The sequence below is a fragment of the Pinus tabuliformis genome, chromosome 3_2, assembly GCF_031772625.1.
Source record: "Pinus tabuliformis cultivar Carrire ecotype Pingquan chromosome 3_2, CPIR1, whole genome shotgun sequence".
Lineage (NCBI taxonomy): Eukaryota > Viridiplantae > Streptophyta > Pinopsida > Pinales > Pinaceae > Pinus > Pinus tabuliformis.
In genome coordinates this window covers 894,161,817-894,184,666 of record NC_142302.1, presented here as the reverse complement: position 1 = coordinate 894,184,666, position 22,850 = coordinate 894,161,817, and the positions used below count along the sequence as shown (strand labels likewise).

Here is a 22,850-nt window from a genome sequence, read left to right as displayed (position 1 = left end):
TCCAGTCAAAGTTTTTGTAGCTTGGTTAATTGAGACACCAAACATCCAATGCTACTGTGTACCACACCGTCAAAATCATCAACAATGGCTGCAATCTGAACTTCGTCGTAACTGATAGCCAGGTAAGTCAAGAGTTGATGTCAGCACTTGCATCAAACTCCCATATATTGGATTAGTTAAACACGTCGAATTGTCTCTGTTCTAATCCCCCATGGACATTTTTTTGTTTTGATTTGGAATCTCAGTTGCGAGCAACCCAGCTTCTTATTATTGGACTTCCAACATCAATCATCAATTTTCTGTATTCACACTTTGGGTTCTGAATACCTGATTTTGTACCCCCATAGTAGATATATATATATATATATATATATATATATATATATATATATATATATATATATATATATATAGATATAAGATTAAAGATCTTATTTGGTGGAATTTATATGCAATGGGGGTTGATTTTGAATATTTGACAAACACAACTTCAAGATCCATAGCAAGGTTCATCAGCACTACCATATTGTATCCCTTAGATACATGTAAGACCAAGTACTAGGCGGAGGTTTATGCCGAGGGTCGACAAAAATACAGGTTTGTAGCTCCAACACATATTTTCCTTAGAATTAAACCGAGTTGTTTCTTTTTTTTGGAATGGGTTTTGCTGAATTCAGTATCTGACACATGTATTTCCTTAGAAATCATCTGGGTTGAGTATTTTGAAATGGGTTTTGTATCTGGTTGCAATTTGTGTCACTGGATCCTTGCATTATCCTTGGGTTAGTGTGCTTAAATTTGGTGGGGTTGATCCTCCTTAGCACACTTGGAACTCGCTAACACTCCCTATCACACACTCTTATTCATTCATTTCCATGCAATTGAAACTAGTGCTCCCTTGTGTTTCCCTAGCACTCCCTAACACGCGTTGGTGCCACACCCTAGAACCTGGCACATCTTGGCATGCTTAACATGTCTTGGAACCATCTCACATGTGTTAGCACTTCTTGTCATTCCCTGGCACACCTTGGAACTCCCTAGTTATCATGCCCTTATAGATAGCCTTACTTTTTTTGCGATTTGGGAACCCAACCAAGTCATTGAAAAAATAGTGTTGTGCATAGCCCAAAGTCTCCCTTTATCTAAAACTATTTTTTCCAAACCCCTTATTGCAATCGTAGGCTTGCCACCTATAAGTCCTATTTTTTCACAACCTATTTGAAAGGTATTTCCTTTTCCTTTTCCTTTTCCCCTTTTAATATTTTTTCGTGATTTTTGTTGTGCATTAAGAAGGTGAGATTTTCAACCTGTTGCATTTGATATTTGTGGTTCTGAAGCTAATCCTTCTTTCGATAAACATTCTTCCATTATTCTAACCTTAGGCTTGAGTGTGCTGGGGAAATTTGAATGTTTAGGCTTATTCACTACAATTTTAACCTCTTTAGGGAGGCTTGATAATTCAAGGTCAAAGGGGGGGAGGTACGATTAGGAATAAAAGGGCAAGGAAAAGAGAGGGAAGATGGAGAGGAGAATGCAAAATAATAGGGAAATCCGTCAAAGTAAAAGAATTTATATGAAGAGATAAAACCAAAGAAGAATATGAAGGGGAATTAATCTTAGCAAAAGGAGGTGTAATGTTTACTTGAACTTCTCGCTAAACCTTAAGGATAGGTTCCAACTTGACATGAACCTTTTGATAATTTGAAATTGTAGGTTTTGGTTCAAACTTGCTTCTAACTTACTTCCAATATCTCTTCTTCCTCAAAATGGGAACCTTCAACTCTAACCATTGGGTCTGAACATGTCCAACTTCATAATGATTGAAACAATGAAATGACATTTTCCAATAATAAATCTTATGGGTCTAGGCATTTTCCTTGTAAACTAATTCAATGGCCTTCAATAAACACTCTTTGATATCTACTTTGACTAGAATCCAGACCCAATGCCTATTAATCAAAGCATACCAATTAGGGTCCACAGAAATAAATCTGCTAAGCTTCTTGCCAATAGTGTGAAGGGCCTCCTCTGTCTAGAAGACAAAGGGAGGGCTCGACAATATAGCCCAAATTTGTTTCACCGAGATATGTTTGTGAACGGGATCAAAATCCACCAACCATGTTTCCAGGACTAGGCTCGATTGCCCCCAATCCCATTCTGTCTCCTTCATTGATCCAAGTGGATAACCCAGCACAAGAAATAAATTGTGTGGATCCAAATATAGATCAAAGATCTATCAAAAGAAAGGCACCAAAAACCAGCCAAGAAGAGCCATGAGAAGACAAACCAGAAGCAAAAAAGCAATTCCAGGAGATACCTAGGATGATGCAAAAGAAATGGATGTGGAAGAAGCAACCTTGGCAAGCATGGTAGAAGAGCTAAAAGGAAAATATTTGTAAACAATCCTGAACAAATAGTGTAGATCATCAACCCTACTTGAAACTCTGTAATCATAAAGGGATGACCTCTCAAAGATAAGGTTAGTCAAGATATGGCATCCAAACTCATAACTTCAAAGAACCCTCAAAGCACCACAAGGAAGCAAAAAAGAATGGAAAAAAAGCAACAAAAACCTCATACAAGAAGTGAGCAAGATACTAGCCAATTCAAGCAAGGTGGCTCTCATGACGGATGTATTCCACTCCATTCCCTATCATTCTTAGTGAAATTAATCACATGGAACATTAGGGGCCTCAACTAAAAAGGAAATTTGAGGCTCCCAAAAGGTTAAAAACATAAGGAAATCCCTATAGTACTCATACTACAAAAAACAAAATTCTCCAACGATCGTGTAAGTGAAATCCTAGAGAAATGTTAGAAAGGTAGTGCTTCAGTGGAATTGGATGCAAAAGGAAAAGTAGGAAGGCTATCTCTTATATGAAATCCTGTAGAAAGTACCATCACCAATCTAACTGTGGCCCCATGCATTCTTTCAGGTCATTTTCAATTCAAAAGTTTTAAGTCAATAGGTAGAATTACACATGCATGTGGTATAGCTCTATTGAATTATCTCCACTCCATATCTTTAAAATACCTATGGATAATAGTGGGTAACTTCCACATCATTAAATTGATGGAAGAAAAAAAGGTGGCTTGCAATAACTGGACTCTGATGCATAGCTCTTCCTTGACCTCATGCAAGACCTGCATGCCACATATGCAGATACTATACATGGGATATTTACTTGGAATAATCGAAAAGGTGGCTACCCTCAAATTACTTCCAGATTTGACATATTTTTGGTCTCAAAAGCTCCTTGGGACAATGAGACCCTTGTGGAGGTTTTAATCCTTCCCTATTGCATACCATAGCATTGGCCTGTAAGCTTGGAAGAAAATATCAAAGCAAGCCCCAAAAATAGACCCTTTCGCTTTGAAAGACTTTTTCTTAGGGATCCTTCCTTCTTGGAAAATTCCCGATAATGGTGGTAGGAAGCCACTCCTCGATTGGATTCAATTATGAACCAATTCCAGTAGAAAATCAAGTTCTTAAAAGCTCAAATAAAAAAATGGAATAGAGAATATTTTTGGAACATCCACCAAATCAAATAGGAATTAGAGGATCACATGGAATAAGTCCAACAATGCATTATTCTTGAAGGTTGATCTGACAAATTAGTTGAGGAAGAAAGTGAGTTTCTCACTCAATTAGAAGAAGGTTGCATTTAGGAAGAATTTCTTTGGTGCCAAAAATCTCACATAAGATGGCTTAAGGAGGGGGGAAAAACTCTATATTTTTCCACAAATCCATGATCAAACACCACCATCACAACAAAATATTCTAACTTCAAAGCACTACACGATATAAGCTTACAAAACATGAAGAGTTGGAAGGATAATTAGTTGGTTGAATTATCTTTAATAAATCAATTAAATTTAAAGTCACATTTATAATATAAATACTGTTTGGTTAATTGGAAAGGGTTACAAGTCATATTTACTATGACAAAATGAAGGACCAACAAGTATGGCCACCATGTACAACATAAAAAATGTGAAAATTGATCGGGGGTTGGGAAAGTGTATGTAAAGAACACTTGCATTTTTTTAATAATCAATTCAGTTGTCTCAAAAAGACCTATAGTTACATCAATATAAACTAACATCCTTACAATTGACCTTTATCTTTCAGAAACAAAGACGTCATCCATGAGAATACTTTTCCCTAGCTTGTTTTCAATTATGCATAAATCTTGAATAGTCTAGGGTTCCAAGGGGAGTCCAAGAAGTTTTATCCATACTAGGGTGTCTGACATGGTCTCATCCCTAGGATAAAAAAGGAGTGGTGGGGTTTTATAGACAAATAAGACCTATCCACAAACCAAACTTCATTTGATATAGAAACTACATCTTCTTCATTCCAAAAGACAAAAATAATGCATCTCTCTTGCTACTATGTGAGTTGATAGTATATAGCATAAACTTGAACTCTGACTCTACTTTATCTATCATAGAAAGTAGTCCATCCCTACCCTCTTGCCAATAAAATTTCATGCCAAAGTGCATCTTGAAATGTCAAGGATATGTTTGACTGCAATATATTCCCCCACAACTAAGAACACATTTTTCCTCAACTTCTAATGACTTTACATCATTACTATTTCCAATGAACCAAAAACCTTCCTTAAAGGCCAAGAAAACCACATGTTCCTTATACACTCCTTGAACATCACCTTCTGTCAATAGGTATAGAGGGTTCAATCACACAGGAAGACATTTGTTTTTCTAAACATTAACTCTCAAATTGAAAGAATTGGTTAGAGACAATACACCCATATCCATGTCCTACTTAGGAGGGCCCTTATAATTGTCCAAAACATGGCAATATTAGCACTTGTACCACCAATCTTATCACTACTCATAATATTTGACCAATTCAAAAAACCCGTGTGAAAATATTCTTAATCATCTTAAAGATCATGTTATTGGATTATCCATAGATCTTTTTCCATAAATCTTCTATTATTTTTTTACAAATTAATTAAAAAACTTATGTAATCTTTAAATAGCATATCATTATCATTCACTCACTTTGCAATTTCGTTTCCCACTTCAACTTATGTTAGCTTTTATAAAATGAGAGGGGAAAATGAAAAAAATAATATTTTTTAAATATGAGGGAAATTGAAGAAACTAATAATTTTAATAAAATAAAAGGCCAAAAATGAAAAGGAAGCTATAAAAAGGGCAAATGAGAGTTCTCATAGTTTTGGGCATTTGTATTTTCAAAGAAATTTCCTTTCCCACTTCAGCTTATGTTAGCTTTCCCACTTCAGCTTATGTTAGATTTTATAAAGTAAGAGGTAAAAATGAAAAAAATAATATTTTTTTAAATAGGAGGGAAATTGAAAAAAAAATATTTTTTCAAATAAGAGGGAAATTGAAAAAAATAATAATTTTAATAAAATAAAAAGCCAGAAATGAAAAGGAAATTGTAAAAAGGGCAAATGAGCATTCTCCTCATTTTGATTATTTGTATTTTTGAAGAAGAAAACTCTTAGAGAGTTTGGTCTACCGTGTCCAAAAATCCCATTGGGAAAATTAGTTTTGGTGGTGAGAAACTAGCCCTAGGTAGATTAGAGCTATATTTCACCATTCACTACATTGTCGTGGAAGCGAAATTTGACATTGGTGCTGCCCTAGCTAGATTGCGAGATTTCTGCATTGTCGTGGAAGCGAAATTTGACATTGGTGCTGCCCTAGCTAGATTGCAGCGAGATTTCTGCATTGCCATGGAAGCGAAATTTGACATTGGTGCAAATTGGGTAGGATTTGGAACTCACGAAGGTACTAATTTCATGAATTCTTCCACAAATATTTGTGCCATGAGATAAATTTGTAATTGCATGTTTGATGAGCGAAGTTCTAGAGATTTTGGTGTGCAATTCTCTTTCTATTGGTGTCTGAAGTAGTTCCATATGGTAGAATAAAGGTTGAAATGCTTAATCAAGGGCATTTAGTTCCCAACCATTGCTAAACAAAATCCTAAGAAAAATAATTAAGTGTTGGTTGGTTCTCAATGGCTTAGAGGGTGTAATGCTTTGAGAAATAACCAAAATTCATTGCCAAGATTTTACAATGGTAAAATCCCATCAAGAATGGCACCCAAGTTCATCAAATGAGGCACATTCTCTTGGGTGCACATATACTTTCAATATAAAACTCTCCTTTAACGGGGTTCTATAGCCAAGCAACAAAACTTTTAAAACAATAGCTACACAAGAAAGGTTGTATTGAAGCTTGTAGAGGAACTTTGACAAAAAGTGAAACTTTTTGTTGACTCAGACACATTCAATGAGTGTCTCCTCATTCAGGATCAACTTTCCCATGGGGTTTTATAGCCAAGCAACAGAACTTTTAAAACAATAGCTGCACAGGAAAAGTCGTATTGAAGTTGCGGAGGAACTTTGACAAACAGTGAAACTTTTTGTTGACTCAGACACATTAAATGAGTGTCTCCTCATTCAAGATCAACTTTCCCACGATTGTTAATATCCAGCAGAATTGAAGAGTCGGCATTCTTATACAAATCGACCGCAATGCTGTGGAGAAAGTAGTAAATGGCATCAGACGCATCCCTTGTGCCATAGAATTAGGAAATTCTGGGATCAAATTTGCGCTATGCGATGGAGGCATCCAAAAGATCAATTTTGAGCATAAAAGCATCGTAATTTATCTTCCACCCATCAATATCACTAATCACATAGAGGTACTCTTCCATAATCTGATCACTTTTGAGGCGTGCAAGGCATTTGAAATAAATTATGTGGCATGTTACCTGAGTCTAATGGACGAGTTGATCGAATCTGAATAAGATGTAGCTATGCTCAGGAAAAGTGACATCGTTATAAATTACCTTGGGAGTGATTTAGAGGTTGCTGAGCTCTTTAATGGTCTACGTAAGTGAGTCACTGTGAGACAGACAGATGCATTGGAAAAACTGAAGGGAGATGTAGATGATCACTACCGAAGAAAATTCAAGGTTTGGTTTACCGAGCTTGTGAAGGAGCATTTCTCATCACCCTGGAGAAGTCTAGCTCTGGTGGGAGAAATTGTTGCAATTTTTCTTACCGTTGTGCAAACCATCTACTCAATACTGTCACCTAATTAGCCTCGCCAGTGTTGTGTCTTTTAATTCCTATTTACTGCATTAGTAACAATGAGTGCTTTTTACTTATCATAGAGTCTTAATGTTACAACTTACATATCAAAATAGCATACTGGAAATGGAAGTTTGTGCAATAGTTTTCACATTCTGATAGCACATTTGACAACTTAGCCTCTCACTATCATCCCATTCCAGAAAACCTCAGGTTTGCCATCTATATCTAAAGAATACATCAAAAACATTTTTTTTTTTTAAGATTGACCAGAATCCTTTTTTAGGCCATTTCTTCACAAGTTCTGAAGCTTTATTTCTCTCACTTTCTCCCAAGTATGCATAAATAGGAGTAATATAAATAAGGGCATCACCAACAAGACCCCTCCAAACATTTTATTTATTTTTTTTTTGTCCCTGCTCAGGTTTCCTAACCTCGAATAGTGTTACTATATAAAAAACATCTTTAGATAAACCTCTTTCGAAAAAATCATCAAGAAGCTTCAGAGCTTCCTCTTCATTGTGTTGGAAACAATAGCCATGAGTAAACACTAAAATTAGGCATAAACCTGCAATCATCATTTTAAATAGGACCTCCGTTGATTCATTTATTTCCCAAACTTTCAAAATCCATGAATAAAATCCTTGTATGTATACACAAAAAAATATCCTGCTTTGTAACATCTTGTTGTGAAGTTTCCAGGCATTAGCCATGTTACCTCTCTTGCACTATGAATTGATCAACATATCGCATGTGACGTGCTCAGGTTCAGCACCCTTCTTCTCCATTTCACGCAAAAGGTTATTGGATTCTTCCAATTTCCCTTCCTCATAGAGCTTATGGAGGAGGACACCATATGTCACCATTCTTGGCACTAACCCTTTCACTCCGCAATCTGAAATCCCCAATCATATTATCTTCTTTACAATCGCTATCAATCAGGGTAGTATATGTTACATTAGTTGGAAACAGATCACCCATTTCGTTCAAAATATTCAATGCATACCTCAATCTACCTTTTTTACAAAATCCATGTTTCGGAGTGTTGTATGTTACAATATCACGGGAAGAAACTTTTCTTGCAATCTTCGAAAGGAAATTGAATGCATTTTCAGTGTCCCCTTCCTTGTAGTATCCTTGAATGAGCAACATTGTAAGTAACAATATTTGGTAACATGCATTTAGGCATCATTTCCTCTATAAGGGAATTTTCTTTCATCATCTTGCCTCCTTTGGAGAGACCACTAATGAGTGCAATATAAATGACAATCGTGAGTTTGATATAATGGTCCACCATTCCATCAAACAATTTGAAAGCATCATCCATTTTGGCTTGATTAGAATATCCATTTATCATAATAGAATATAATATGGTATTGGAAGGTATGTTTATGGTCCTCATTTATTTGAAAATAGCCTCTGCCTCATGTTACCCATCAATGCACATCGACACACATCAAATGGCTTATCATTAATATATTCCAACACATTTCCAGTCATTGCTAAATGATGAAGTGTTCCATTTTAAATTTCCCAAGCTCATAGTTCCTTTAGTTTTTGATATCTGTGGTGCTCAAAGCAAATCGAAGTAGAGGAGATTGCATAAAACCATGCCCTTGGGATTGCAAACTGTCATGAATTAATATTTATTGTTCCACACAGCTGATGTTATGACTCCCTTCAACTTGACTATGGAGAGTGATCATTCTCACCTCCTTACACATGTTCCAAAATAAGATAAAACAAAAATTCAAAAGCAGTTGTGTATAATAATGGTGCTAGAGACAATGGATCTTTACGTAATGCATGCTTGAATTATCAGATCTGCAGATAAACTAGTTCCAGGGAAAATACACAGATTTTTTTGATGCAAGATCATTCCACCAAGACACACTCCACTGCCTGATCTCACTTCTCTGATACCATGTTGAAAAACCTTTTCTGATCTACAGATAATTACTTGTGATATTATTTACCATGAGTTTAGCTTATTCAATTTTCATCAAGTAATTATACATCAGAAATTTAACCAATACTATTATGGCTATAGTCTAAGAGATTTTACTTAAAACATAGGAATAAGTATATGGAAACAAAGGCAAATTTTCCTGTAGCTGCTGCAACTAGAGCTTGCACAGCTATGATAACATAGGTACAACTCCTTTTCTTCCTGCTTTGTCCTAATGATTTGGATTTTCTAGCCAAATTTTAGTATTTTTACTTGTACAATTCTTGCTCAAATTTATACATAAACACTATGTTATGTGGTGGTTTATTTTGTTTTGGAAAGCCATTGGACACAGCGTCTTCTTGGATGTAAACTAGCGCATTTGGGAAATCAAAGGGACTTTGGCAAACTCTTACTGAGGGTTCTTGGAAAGAGACATTCGATGGACTTGGTGTGTCTTTACTCCTGATATCAAATCCTGCTATATAGGTACTATTAACACCACATTGTCTATTCAGTTTCTGAGTTAAAACTTTCCATTCTACATTTGTATATCCTTTATCTATTCTATTTTACATGTTTAGCTCTCATTGATATGTTCTTTGTCTGCTAATGGTTTGTTTTATTTCTTACTTGGTATGGAAAATGCATAATTGAAACTAAACTGTGAAAAATATATAAATCTAGAAAAAATCCTTTAACTACATTTCATCATGATCAAAGCCTATGGCTTTGCTAAAATAGGTCTGCAACTTTAACAACAGAAAATCTAGAGACTCATTGTAGGTTGAACATGGCTTTAAGAATTATATAGCATCAAATCAACACCTTTGAGTAAATGCAGATGCAGCTTAACAAAATACTAACATTTTTTTGTACATTAAGTCATTTTCCTTTCAATCTTGGGGTTTGAAACAATTTATTATCTCATTGAGATGAATTTTCTTAAAACCATGCAATAAATTTTGTCTTATCTATGGCAAAGATTTATACTTTGTTTGACTTAACTTTGTCTCTTCCCACGCTAGTCACTCTTTTAAGGATTCAATTTATCACTATGGTAATATTTTTTTGATCAGTTGGTTCATATCCTTTGTTAGATTTTCTACCTTGTTTAACTCTGACAGTCCTCTCCACAGTTCCAAGGTGCACTTAATTGGAAGGTACATCAGTAGTAAGGGTGTACCTTTTGTAGGTCCATACAACAGTAATAATGATAGTAGTTTTCATGGTTCATGTGCACATTATAGTATGAGGGAGGTGTTATTATGTAAGAGAGTAGAGGGTATATTTCCAGTTTTGCTATCCTTAATTAATTTTAGTTTGCATGTTGTTTAAGATTAAGCAATTCCATTTTTTCTTCAGTTTAATTTATTTTGTAGTTCAGATTCAATTCAGTTCAGTTTTGCATGCATGATCTAATATTTGGAGCGCACAAAACCCTTAGATAATTAGAGTTCTTTTGCATGATAAGGTTCCAGTCTTGGTAGGGGGCACAATTCTCAAGGAAGAGGATGCATGCTTATGTTTGTCTTCCAGTGGAGATGCACTTACCTAGCACACTTATCCATGTAGCAAGGGTACACTAGATGATTAAACTTGGGCTAGCATTTCACTGAGTCCCCTTGAGTGCTTCATTCATGTGACTAGATACTTTGTATCTTTTCTCATCTTCCTATTCTATAAAGGGGAGGCAGTGAACACTTCCGTGTTGGTTAGCAAGCTTTTGGTTTTGAGGTATTGCATTGTATTCTCTTTGCTCTACATTCAATAAAGGATAGATGTGATTGAGAGTTCAGATTTGTGTACATGCTCTTATTATTTTTCAGCAGTGTGTTTTTGTAGATTCTAGTATACCCATCAAGGGATTTAAATTACCTGGGATCTTAGGAATATTCTTTTAGTGAAAAATTTACTTACTATTGTCTAGATTACATGGTATCAAAGCACTTTCACTTAAACTAATAGGAAGTTGTGCATGGATAGGATTGCAACTTGTTAGAGGGAGTTGTTGAAGGGTTTCAAGGGTGGGATGCCCGAGTTTTAGCAAGTGAAGCAGATTTTGACTGGTTAAAGGTTGTGGCCCATGGGGTGTGATGTCCCAGTTGTTCCAGGGATTGGAGTGTTATTTTGCATGTTTGCGAAAGGTGGCCTCCACCTATAAGAGGTTGCAGGTTTGATTCTTAGTTCTCAATATGATTTCATGTTTTTTTAAAGAGTTGTAATCACAAGTAGTTAGGGCCTTTAGGATTGTCACATGTTGGAGGGCACTTCCAACTCTATTATAGTTCAGGATGCATCATCTCTTGGAAGAGGTTGAATTGTGGTACATAGTGGAGAAGGAAATTTTACTTTCAACAGATACCAAAAAGTTGGCTGAGCATGATTAGAAATTGGTCAAACTGGAATGAATAGTTTTGGATTTGGTGAAGAATCATATAACCCCTTTCATTGTAGAGAAAACGATTGATAGGGAAATGCATATTACCTTGATTACATTGTGTTGGAGTGAGAACATGTCTAGGAGAATGCTCTTAATGAAGAAATTGTCCATTACTTGCATGAGAAACACTACTACAGTAGTTATCTATCTGATAAAGATCAAGAGTTGAGATATCAACGAGCTACACTTGATGACAAGGTAGAAGAGAATGGACTAATTTGGATCAGTTTGAATGGCTTTGGTCCATCTTGGCATCATTTTGTACAATTTGTATGTGCTTGTGAGAAGCTACCTTCAATCGAAAGTTTGTGGGATGCATTTATCGAGGAGGAAATGAGATTGGGGAAGGTTTTAGCTAGTGATGAGGATGTACCAGAGCCAACCCTCATTGGGAGGGTGAGTAAAGGAGGGAATAAAATAGGATTTGTGAAGGGTTAGAAGAAGAAGGAAGATTCAAGCTCTTCTAACCAGCAAAAGAATAATTTGAGCCATATCAAGTGCAAGAAGCATGGCCAATATGCTTCTCAGTATCTTGGGAAATAGGGGAAGGGTAAGAAACAATAATAGTAAAATAGTTTGCAAGAATTGTAGAACCTTCGAGTTCTAAGAAGAAAGGGAAGGGTAAGCAACAACATCAATAAAAACAGTTTCCAGGAATTCTAGAAGCTTCAGTTTCATACAAGTTCATTGACAGGTGTGGTAAAACCTTTTCCATGATGTCATGCCTTTCCACCACCACTATTTCAAGTGTTTGTGGTACGTTGAGAAGTGGAGCCTCAAGACATGAGAGTAAACAAAATAGATTTTTTCAATTGTCCAGATGAGTATACCTCACCACTTCTAGTCAATGTTATCTACCTTTAGGACAAAGTAAACATAGCACTCCACATGAGGTACATGATGTTATCTTCCTTTAGGAAAATGTAAATAGAGCATTGCACACCAAAGCCAAGTATATTTAAATTTTACAACACTTGCACACACAATTAACCTACATGATTTGGACATTACCTCTTAAATGATCCTTAATAACCTGCAAGCTTTTTCTTAGAAGCATATATTTGGATGTGAGTGAATTCATCTTACATATATATTTAGTGAAGACAAAAATATTACTAGGAGTCGTCAAGGCCAACTATATGGTTGAAGATATATTTGTTGGCCTTGATGACTCCTAGTAATATTGATTTTGTATTGGAGTTTCTAAAATACATAAGAATTATATATGGTGTATTGGCATTTGAAAAATACATAGGATGTCACAAGTAATCCTAATAATCAACTTCCCTAATGACTAGGAGGCCTTAAAACTCCACTAGTGGTTTTTGCACTAAATGTGGGTATCATTTATTGATAAAAGTGGGATCTCAAGGAGACTTGTGTGGAAGTTGTCTGTAAAGAGAAACCAAATTTAGAATTAAAACTTTGGCACAAGTGCACTCTAACAAAACTAAACAAGTTTCTCTTTATGCTTTCAGGGTAGCCCAGGACACCCCTATAGATTGGTAATTACTGATTGTACATTCTAGTCTCATTGGCATTTTTTTGTCATTTGTTGGACATCAATAAAATTACCTTTCTCTGCTTACTACAAATTAAAAATGTTAAACAACTGTAGTTTGATATGAATGCTCTGAAGGAAGGTATCCATGTGGTGGAACCTATTATGCTTTTCTCTTAAATAAGATAAATGACCACCAATGAATTCCTTCTCCAGAACTTAGTTCTCCTACAACTGTAGTCCTTCCTTTGAGAGAGTATATGTTGTCCTATTAAGTTGTCTGAACACATGAGAGGTTATGATCATCTGGAACTGCCTAGAGAGATCTTTCATCTGAGTAGCTAAGGGAGATAAGGAAGTATCCTGAATCTAACCTTGTGCATTCATCCAATTAACATCCAGTGTTGAGTGCCCAAAGACCTATAGATGACCAATATCCTTGTCAAAGGAAGATGTTAATAAGGAAAATAGAGCCTTCAACTTCGCCAAGTTATTTTTATCTTTTTCCATGTTTTCCTTAGTTTGGAAATAGTGAGTGTCACAACAATAAAGCACAAATGCATGACTACAAATCTGATGAGAGTCTTGGCAAGAAATTCTACATGTAGTAAATTTTTTGTTTGTGTTTCACCTGTATTGCTTTTAAGTTATCAAACTATAGTGTTATCAAAGGACAATAGATACATGTGTTGATGATAATTATCACAATTGTAAGATATTCAACAATAAAAGTTTAAAACCATTTTTATGTGGACTGTGTTCATTTAGTCTCATTTGTGTTATTGTTTTCCATTAGATAGAGTCATCTTGGTCTTGTTGCTACAGTTTACCTCTTTCAGAATCTTGACAAAGATGGCTTATTTAAACTTTCATGCTCACATATATCTAAAGTTAATAGCCAATCAACTTGCAAGTTGTAGGATGGTACAATGAATCGGTCCTCTCTTAAGGAGGCCACATAGTTATGTTAATGACAAGGTTATCATGCTTCAGTCAATGAGCAAGTTCAATATGCCACATGGTTCAGATATGAGCCTTCCAAATAATAATAACCAAGTCTACATAGTTACTGCAACTTTCACCAACATGAATATACTATAATTTTACTGCAACAATGACCTTCAAGGAGGCTAAGAGATTCTGTAAAATGACCATCGAGTGCCAAGTGTTGACTAATCGAACCTTCCTGTGCTCAAATTATCAATAACCTTGTTTTAGGGATACCTCCAACATAACCATAATATGTCTCTTGGGATCAATATGATCCTTCTTTAACTTTTCTCTTACGCAATCCCTCAGCCTTATTCTTGCAGCAAGTTAGATGATTCGAACATTCAAGCAAGGCATAATAGTGACTTTACCCTATTGCAAAAAAAATTTATCTTCAAAGCAAAATATCCTTCCAAAACCGGAGGCACTGATAAATAGAATAGGTGTTGAATAGTTGATACTAATCAATGATCATGGTGATCATGCTTAGAATTTGATGGAGGAATTTTAGATTCTAGGACCCTTCTGAAATATGTTTTGGTCTAGGATTAGGTACTCTTGATCGATGTCCAGGACTGTAACTTCTTAGGAAAGAAGCTCAGCTTCAAAAGTAATGATAGAATGAATGAAAGCCTATACTTGTTATCTGAAGTATTTGATATATCTTAGATAGATATATCCTGCACTTGATCAGTCCTCTAGAGATGAGAATAGTATTTCAAATAGAGATCTTAAGCTTGATGGGTAGGACTACTACAAAGTACAAGAACATACCTTGTTGTCTTCCAACTTTTGCTCGTGATAGTTGAATATCTTTAGAATTGGTGCCCATGTTTACTGATTAGGGCTTGAATAAGGCCTTGAGAAATAACCCAGATTTGAACTTTGACTTGATTTACCACAGAGAGATGGAGGTATCAATGAAATTCTTTAGTGATTGAAATCTCTTTAAGCTTGGGCTTGTCATCACCTGAGCTTCGATACCATGTTAATTTTCAGTTAACATGTTCTTTGTTTAGGTTAGATACTTCATTCAACCATATGCCCATTAATCCATTTACCAATCACATTAGACATTATATAACAGTAACTGACGAAATAACATAGATGATAGATGCAGAAGACAAGCCAAGACAGAAAGACATGAGAATATGGCTCAAGCGAGGGAAAAACCCCCAAGATGGGGAAAACCCTTGATCAAATCTTCTTATTATTATCACCAAATGTTCAATGTAGAAAGATAGAGAGTAAAATGATATAAAATAACTTGCCAATATGAAGATCAGGAATCACTTCTCTTAGATCCATTCAATCCTATAATTTGGGCAGTTTGTTCATAGAGGACAAATCATATTGTTGTACAAGATCAATCTAGTTAGGGAAACAATAGTCCATTGCCTTCTAAGTTGATTGATCCAAAAATCCTCCTTTCTACTACGACCTTCCTTATTTCACATGATTCTCACTTTGGCTAGCTTAAGGAGTTGGTTTATGACCACATTAAGGTCACCGTTGATATTATCTTTGTGGTTCTGGATTAGGGCTTTTGAAGCATGTTGCTTCAGCCCTTGAATTCTGTAAATAGTGTGGCCTTTTTCTTCTTACAAGGGCTCTATTATTTGTAGTAGTCCTAGCCTATTTTTAAGTTTCCATGTCATCCTCAACAAGTACTTGAATACTATGATATAAGGTCAATGACTTTTGGTTGTATTTCAGCTTCTTGGGCAAGTGATTCAAGGCCTGCAGTCAAACTATGAGAATATCTTCTAGCTGCATCCAAACTACCGGAAGAAGTCCCATATGAAACAAACCACAACCCATATACAAGATTTTCCTTAACCATAGCGAAGCACTACTTCCAAACTTGGACCTGTTATGACAAACCCCTAACCAAAATAGTTCCAACAATAACCAGAATTTATCCTCCATAATCTTTGCTACCACAAAGATATCTTTTTCTTTTGATTGATGTGTCCCAAATGTGAGAGAATGCTCCTCTATATATACAATTCAGTGGAGTTGAGGGGATGTGACTTTTGATCTTCTTAAGTTGACATATAGTTGAGGCTGACTTCAATAATTTACATGAGAGAAACATAAATTCAAAATTCCGCTTCTACTTATCCAAATTTGATGATCTTTAGATCGATTTTAATCCTCTGGAAAGGAGGAATTCAATGCCACAATTATATTCCCAAAAGGAGCTGTTCAAAGTGGAATTTGGCCCTAGTTTCCATTTTTAAAAATTAACCATCAAATTATTTTTTCTAGAATTTTGGGCTGAATTCACAATAGTATGTTAAAAACTGTCATTTCAATGTTTGGAAAGTACGATATTTAAATGTGAGATATATACTCTACATTGTTGGGTTATCTCCTTTTCAAATCTGAGTTTTTTTTGGCTACATGTTAATTTTTTGAACTTTGAACTTTGAAGAAGTTCATGAATGGACTTCGTAAATACTCGAATGAATGGACTTCGTAAGGTAGTGGTACCATAAATTGTGTTATTTCAAATATTTGACTTCCATATTTTCACAAAATACAATGTCCTCAATAAATAATTATATGTATAGATACTTATGTTTATGATTATATGTGTTGGAGTAGTTCCTTTATGTTTTACTATAATCTTGATGTTGACAAGCTTTAGCTAACTTTTTTCATCAATTGCTCATAGAATATGCAAAAGGAAATTATTGTCAAAATGTGGCAAAATTTGAATTTCTCCTGATTTCTTTTTTTATTGTTCATGACAGGATAATCATGTTGTAGGAATGAGTTATCCTATAGTTTGTTTCAATTTGTGGATTATTTTTTTCCTCCCATTTTTTTACAAGGATGTAGATTTCATTTTCATGTTGATGGTTTTTGCATGTATCTTATCTAGCCCCAAATGCTAGTAATGGAGCGAATCTTGAGAAGTAGTCGTGGACACAAACTCTATCAGAGGTTAATGTTACAATATCACTTCCACCTGGTATCATAAAAAGTTTAATGGTATGTGACATACAGAAGAGTTATTTAATGACAATGTCGAAAGGGAAACCTCATGTCTTAGTTTTAAGTCATTTATTCACGTTTCTTCGCTGTAAGTAATTTGTTTGATTTTGAGCTTTATCACATAAATTATTTCGCTAATCCAATATGCATGGCCTGTATTTCTCACCCGATGTTAGTTACTTGACATGGTTGATATAACATTCAATTCTAGGCCACTTTTATTTTAAGTCAGAGATTTTATTGATTAAAAGGATGTTCATATTTTGGTTGGTTTACTTAGAGCTTGATTTTATAAAGTTTTGTCAATTCCATGTGGTTACTATTTTTTCAGGGTGAGCTCTTTGCACCAGTAAGGTCAGATGATTCCTAGAACATACGTATACAACAAGTGCATCTTTGGCCTTTTTTGTGCATCTGTTATTCTTTATATCATTGCTCGATGGCTATTGATTGATGTAAAACAGAGGATGGGAAGGTCCTACCAATTCTTTTGACAAAACAAAATCAAATGGAGTGGTAGAATTGTGTTTTAAAAGGTGAGCCAGAAATCAACACTTGAAAGGTAGAACTTGATAATAATAAGCTATCTGATCTGGATCTAGAGACACAACAGACCGTGGAGAAAAAAAATGATGGTATTGACGAGTCTTCCCTACAAATAAGCTCTAACTATTAGACCACTGCCCAAATTTCAATTATCTGCAATGACAATAGTGACTCTAGCTTTATTTGTATGAAAGTGACTTTGGCCATTGTCTTGTTCATTTCCTATGAATGGTTTTGATTTTCAAACCCCAACTAGTTTTTTGTTAAACTAATTAAAGCTTTGATGACAAACATATAGTTTTCAAAGATCTTTTCTAAATATCTTTTCTTGAGAAAATTTGCCTTTTTACTTTAGGTACTGTAGATTGCTAATATGTGACATATGCTATAAAATAATTGTCTGGATAAATAGACAGAAGTGTTGTACAACATAATCTTTTTTAAATCTAAAGAAACAAATTTCCAAATACAAATTTTATTAATTAAGAACATCTTTTAGACTTCTTAGTTAACTTATGATTATATTTTGGTAGGGGATTTTATGTACGCTGATATTTTGTTGTCTCTTTGGTTTCTGTCAGGTAAAAATGGTTAATAAGGAATGTGTTCTTGAGCAGCAAACACACATCTTATTCTACTATCGACATGTATTTCCATGGTTTTCAGGCATAACAACAAAAACGCAGATGTCAGTGGGATCTCCAAAGTCCGTGTTGGATGAATTTAATACTAGTGATGATTTTGATTCCTTGTAAAATAAAGAATGTCACAAGTCAAATTCAAATAAACAAAAGCAACTCAAGAATGAAGGTGAAGCTATTGCTTTCTTTCCAAGTCAATTTCTTTTATTTGTTGGTTGCTATCATGTTTTGAGTGCGGGCTTGTGAAATTCCAAATTGCAAGTTGGTTTATGTAAAGGGGATATATATATATATATATAATTTTTTTTTATCATATGTCATTCATGGTTTCCGAAGATCCATGTTACATTTGCACATAAGTTTAGATATCATTCAGATATTTAAACACAAAACAAAAACAACGTTGAGATTTTTCTTTCACTCAACCTATAACATGTTGCATCTGTCTTCATCAATGTTATTCTTCCATATGCTATCCACTTATGACATTTCCTTTGCAATATTTGGTGCATTTGCTAGTTATAGGTCATTTATAGATTACAAATGTCTTCATAGTTTCACTTCTAATTTAGTATTCAACTGAACATATTGATTCTCTTATACATAATTATTTTTCCCTCCCCCCACTTTTCATAAGTTCCATAACCATTAGGTAGGGACCTGCAGCTTCGATGTTGCTTTGCTTGTTTAGTAAAATATTGTCAAGACTTTAATTTATTGAAAGTTGTAGTATTTACAATTTATGAAGTTTCAAGGTCTAATTTTTAAAAGTCTAATTCTTTAAAGGGTGCTAGCTAAATGGAAGAGCACTTGCTTTATAAGTAAGAGGTTGGTGGTTCGATTCCATTGTGCCCTGACATCCATATGGAATGACGACAATCAATTTTTGGTGATGGAGGCTCTTTTGACCATCACCAATGAGCTTTGGTGACATTTTTTGACCCTCACCAAAATATGAAATGGTGACGGTCAACGAACGCCACCATATATACGCATCAATAGTGATGACCCTCAAAGGTTCATAACCATAAATCATTATTGTTGATATGAAATGGTGACGATCGATGTCTATCATTATAGTCATTATTCGTGATGGACCTTGAATGTCACCACAACACCTATACTTCTAGCAATGCGGCTTTTGGTGACAGTCAATGAACATCACCATATATATGCGGCAACAGTGACGACCATGAAAGATCCATCACAATAAATCGTTGTTGTTCATATGAAATGGTGACGGTCACTATCCGTCATTATAATAAATATTCATGATGGACCTTGAATGTCACCATAACACCTATACTTTTGGCAACGCCACCTTTGGTGACGTTCAATTTTTGGTGACGGAGGCTATGGTTTGTCACCATTTCTCATATGAAATGGTGATGGTCACTATCCATCATTATAAATAATTATTGGTGACAGACTTTGAATGTCACTACAAAACCTTTACTTTTGGCAACACCACCTTTGGTGACGTTCAGTTTTTTGTGACGGAGGCTATGGTCCGTCACCATTGCTCATATGAAATGGTGATGGTCGCTATTCATCATCATAAATCATTATTGGTGATGGACTTTGAATGTCACTACAACACCTATACTTTTGGTGATGCCACCATTGGTGACGTTCAATTTTTGGTGATGAAGGCTCTTTTGACAGTCACCAATGAGCTTATGGTGACATTTTTTGCCCCTCGCCAATGTTCTTTTTTCTTGTAGTGCTTGTAAACCTACAGGATTCCCTGAAAACCTACAGGATGATCCTGAAGGAATTACAGTGGCTTGGGAATCCCAAGAAAAGTAACCCTAGAGCAAGGGGATGACCTTCTTATGTCAAAAAAATAAATGTCTACTTCACCATCTCATCACCATGTCTCTCTCCACCATGATCACCCCTGCATTCATCCAATAAAGTCAGTTTCATATATATATATATATATATATATATATATATATATATATATATATATATATATATATATATAAGAGGATAAAGACAAAGAACAAGGGGACAACACCTAAAGGTTATACCTCTCATTCACCAATCCCTAGACCCCTTCTCTACCCATGACAACCATCCTCATGCTCCAGAAGTGAAGGAATGATTATAATTTTTTGAGGGAGAGGCAGCTATAGGACATCATGTAAGAAATCCTGTAGCAGCCTATCCCACAAAACAAAAAATCACAGGTTGCAGTCAGCTTCAGCATGGAGATCCAGAGGCCAAATAAGCTCCTCCAAAGCTTAGCAGTATTAGTAGGATTATCAGCATCACCATCCAATACCTGCACATCAACGGAGGACAATGAAAAAACAAAAAAACAAAAAAACAAAAACAAAAACACACATGCAACAAATACACAGTAAGGACTTCACTCTCCAACAAGCAGCATCAAGGCATCTCACCACAGGTATGTCTCTTGCTTCAACTCTCTCATTAGCATAATATGATCAAACATGTAGATTTGTGAAAGAGTTGGTTTTATAAGTAGAAGGTGGCCAATTAATTTGACCACATTCGATCAGTCAATGAGGGGAATTCAGTTAGTTCATTACACATGTGGTAGTAGTCAAATCAGGAGAAAGAAGAGATGAGGTTGAAAGTGGTTAAGTTACGGATGCCCGAAGTGGAATTTGATTACGAGGTAAGGAGAATGATGATGTGGTAGTGGGACCAACGGTCCAAAAATGGATACTCATACTTTCGTTGCCAGCACACCATCCCACTCAAATCACCAATATGAGGAAATAAAACGTTGATTCCCATGCATAGGAGGCAATCGCAATCTAGAGGCTACACCAAAGAAAAGCTTATCTCGACCCCTGAAGCAGTCTACAGGAAAGACAATGAGTGTTTTTTCATCGCAGGAGCACCTACAGGATCCTACAGGAAAACCTACATGATCCTACAGGAGATCCTATAGGATACAGAACAGTCTTCTACAAGATTGGCAGAGAGCATTTAAGAAGGGAAAAACCAAAGGTTGGCTTCATCAGGCAGTGACAAGGAGGTAGGAGCTATACCTTCCCACATTTTCCAAGTAAAAAGAATATAGAAAATCCTTCTATTTTGTTGAAAAGATTGCAGTCTAAGGGAATTGTACATATAATTTTCACATAAACTCTCTCACCCACTAGAATTTGGTATTAGACATATACAACCCTCCACATCCATCAGAGAAAAATGACAAGGCTATTTAACAAGAGGGAACCCACCAACACAGTGAGAATTCATCAGCACCATCCTATAGTAGAGATATTCACAAGGAACAATTGGATGGGTTTCTTTCAAAAATTGAATGGATATGATGATGAAGTGGCTAGATACTTTTCTCTCTCCCTCATATCACTAACTAGGACCCATGCCACTGTTGTGGTGAAGGGACTCTCTATAGAACTCACCCCTGAAATCATAGGAAGAATCAACACACTTTCTTTAGGGTTGCCTTGGAGAAAGAAAGATAAGGGTAACAACCAAATTGCAAAGAAGAAATTTGTTTGGAAGGAGAGGAGGCAATGGAAGACAAAAATGGGGTCAAAAGAGTAGGCCTGACATATCCTTGGAATGAAATTAGCTACAACCTCATCAAGTATATATCATGTGACAGTAGGTACAATGTGGTATATGGGTACCATTTTAGGCTTCTCCAAGAGCTGAGATTTGGAGCAGACACACCTCAAAACAGACTAAGCATGCCCTACTTTCTTCTTCAATCAGTGATAGATATGAGCATTAAGGTGTCAGGAGGAAACCATCAATAGCTATCCAGTCATGGGTTAATTAGACTTATCATAGAAGTTTCCCTCCAAAACCTAAGACTCACTATCACATGGACAACTTTCAAAGACATGCAGATAGAGGAAGACATAAAAGCCCTTGAATATGAAAAAAGCTCCACTAGCAGTGAAATGGATGAAGAATAAATGGAGAGGGAGGAAGAAGAAATAGAGAGGGATGAAGAGGAAATAGAGGAGGAAGAAGAGGAAGAAAAGGAGAAGGAAAGTGGTGAAGAGACAAAAGAAGATGCAAAGGAAGAAACTGATGAACAGAGTGAGGAACTAGAGGGAGAAGAAGAGGAGAAAGACAAGAGTGAGAAGGAGAATGGAAAAGAGGAGACAAAAGAGAAGGAAGAACAAAGGTCTACAATGCAAGGCAAAGAAGGGGAGGAATCACCCATGGTATCTCCAAAACCCACTGAGAAAGAGGCAGCAACTGCCCTCACTGCCCTAAGTACCCCTATCAAGCAAAAAGGGAAGAGATAGAGACAAACTCCATTGTACTTTAGGAAAATAAAAAGTACAAGGATCAAGCAAGGAAAACCTCACACACCCACCAAAGTTCCTATTTTCATTGAAGACTCACCGAAACAATAGGAAAACATAACTCCTCTTGTGAAAAATCAAGGGTAAGGATCATCACGACAAGCCTCTCCCAAGTCTCCTATCACTTATGTTAGGAGGCCTGTCACTAGATCTGCCTCATCCAAAGGAAAAGTTCTCCTAAAGGAGACATAGAGGAACCTACAGGAAGCAGAGACCATCCTACAGGAAACTTTGCTAAACTTACAAGAAACTCAAAAATTGGACAAAGAAGGGATCATGCAGCAAGAAACAAAGAAGGAGGATCCAAAACTGAGGGAACCTAGTCCTCAACCCAACCTTGACTCCTACTA

General features: G+C 35.8%; 1 pseudogene; it reads left to right on the top strand.

Moving 5' to 3' along the window:
- The first annotated feature begins 454 nt into the window (after window positions 1–454).
- On the top strand, window positions 455–9,537 carry LOC149183508 (peroxisomal adenine nucleotide carrier 1 pseudogene; annotated as a pseudogene).
- The last annotated feature ends 13,313 nt before the right edge of the window (window positions 9,538–22,850 follow it).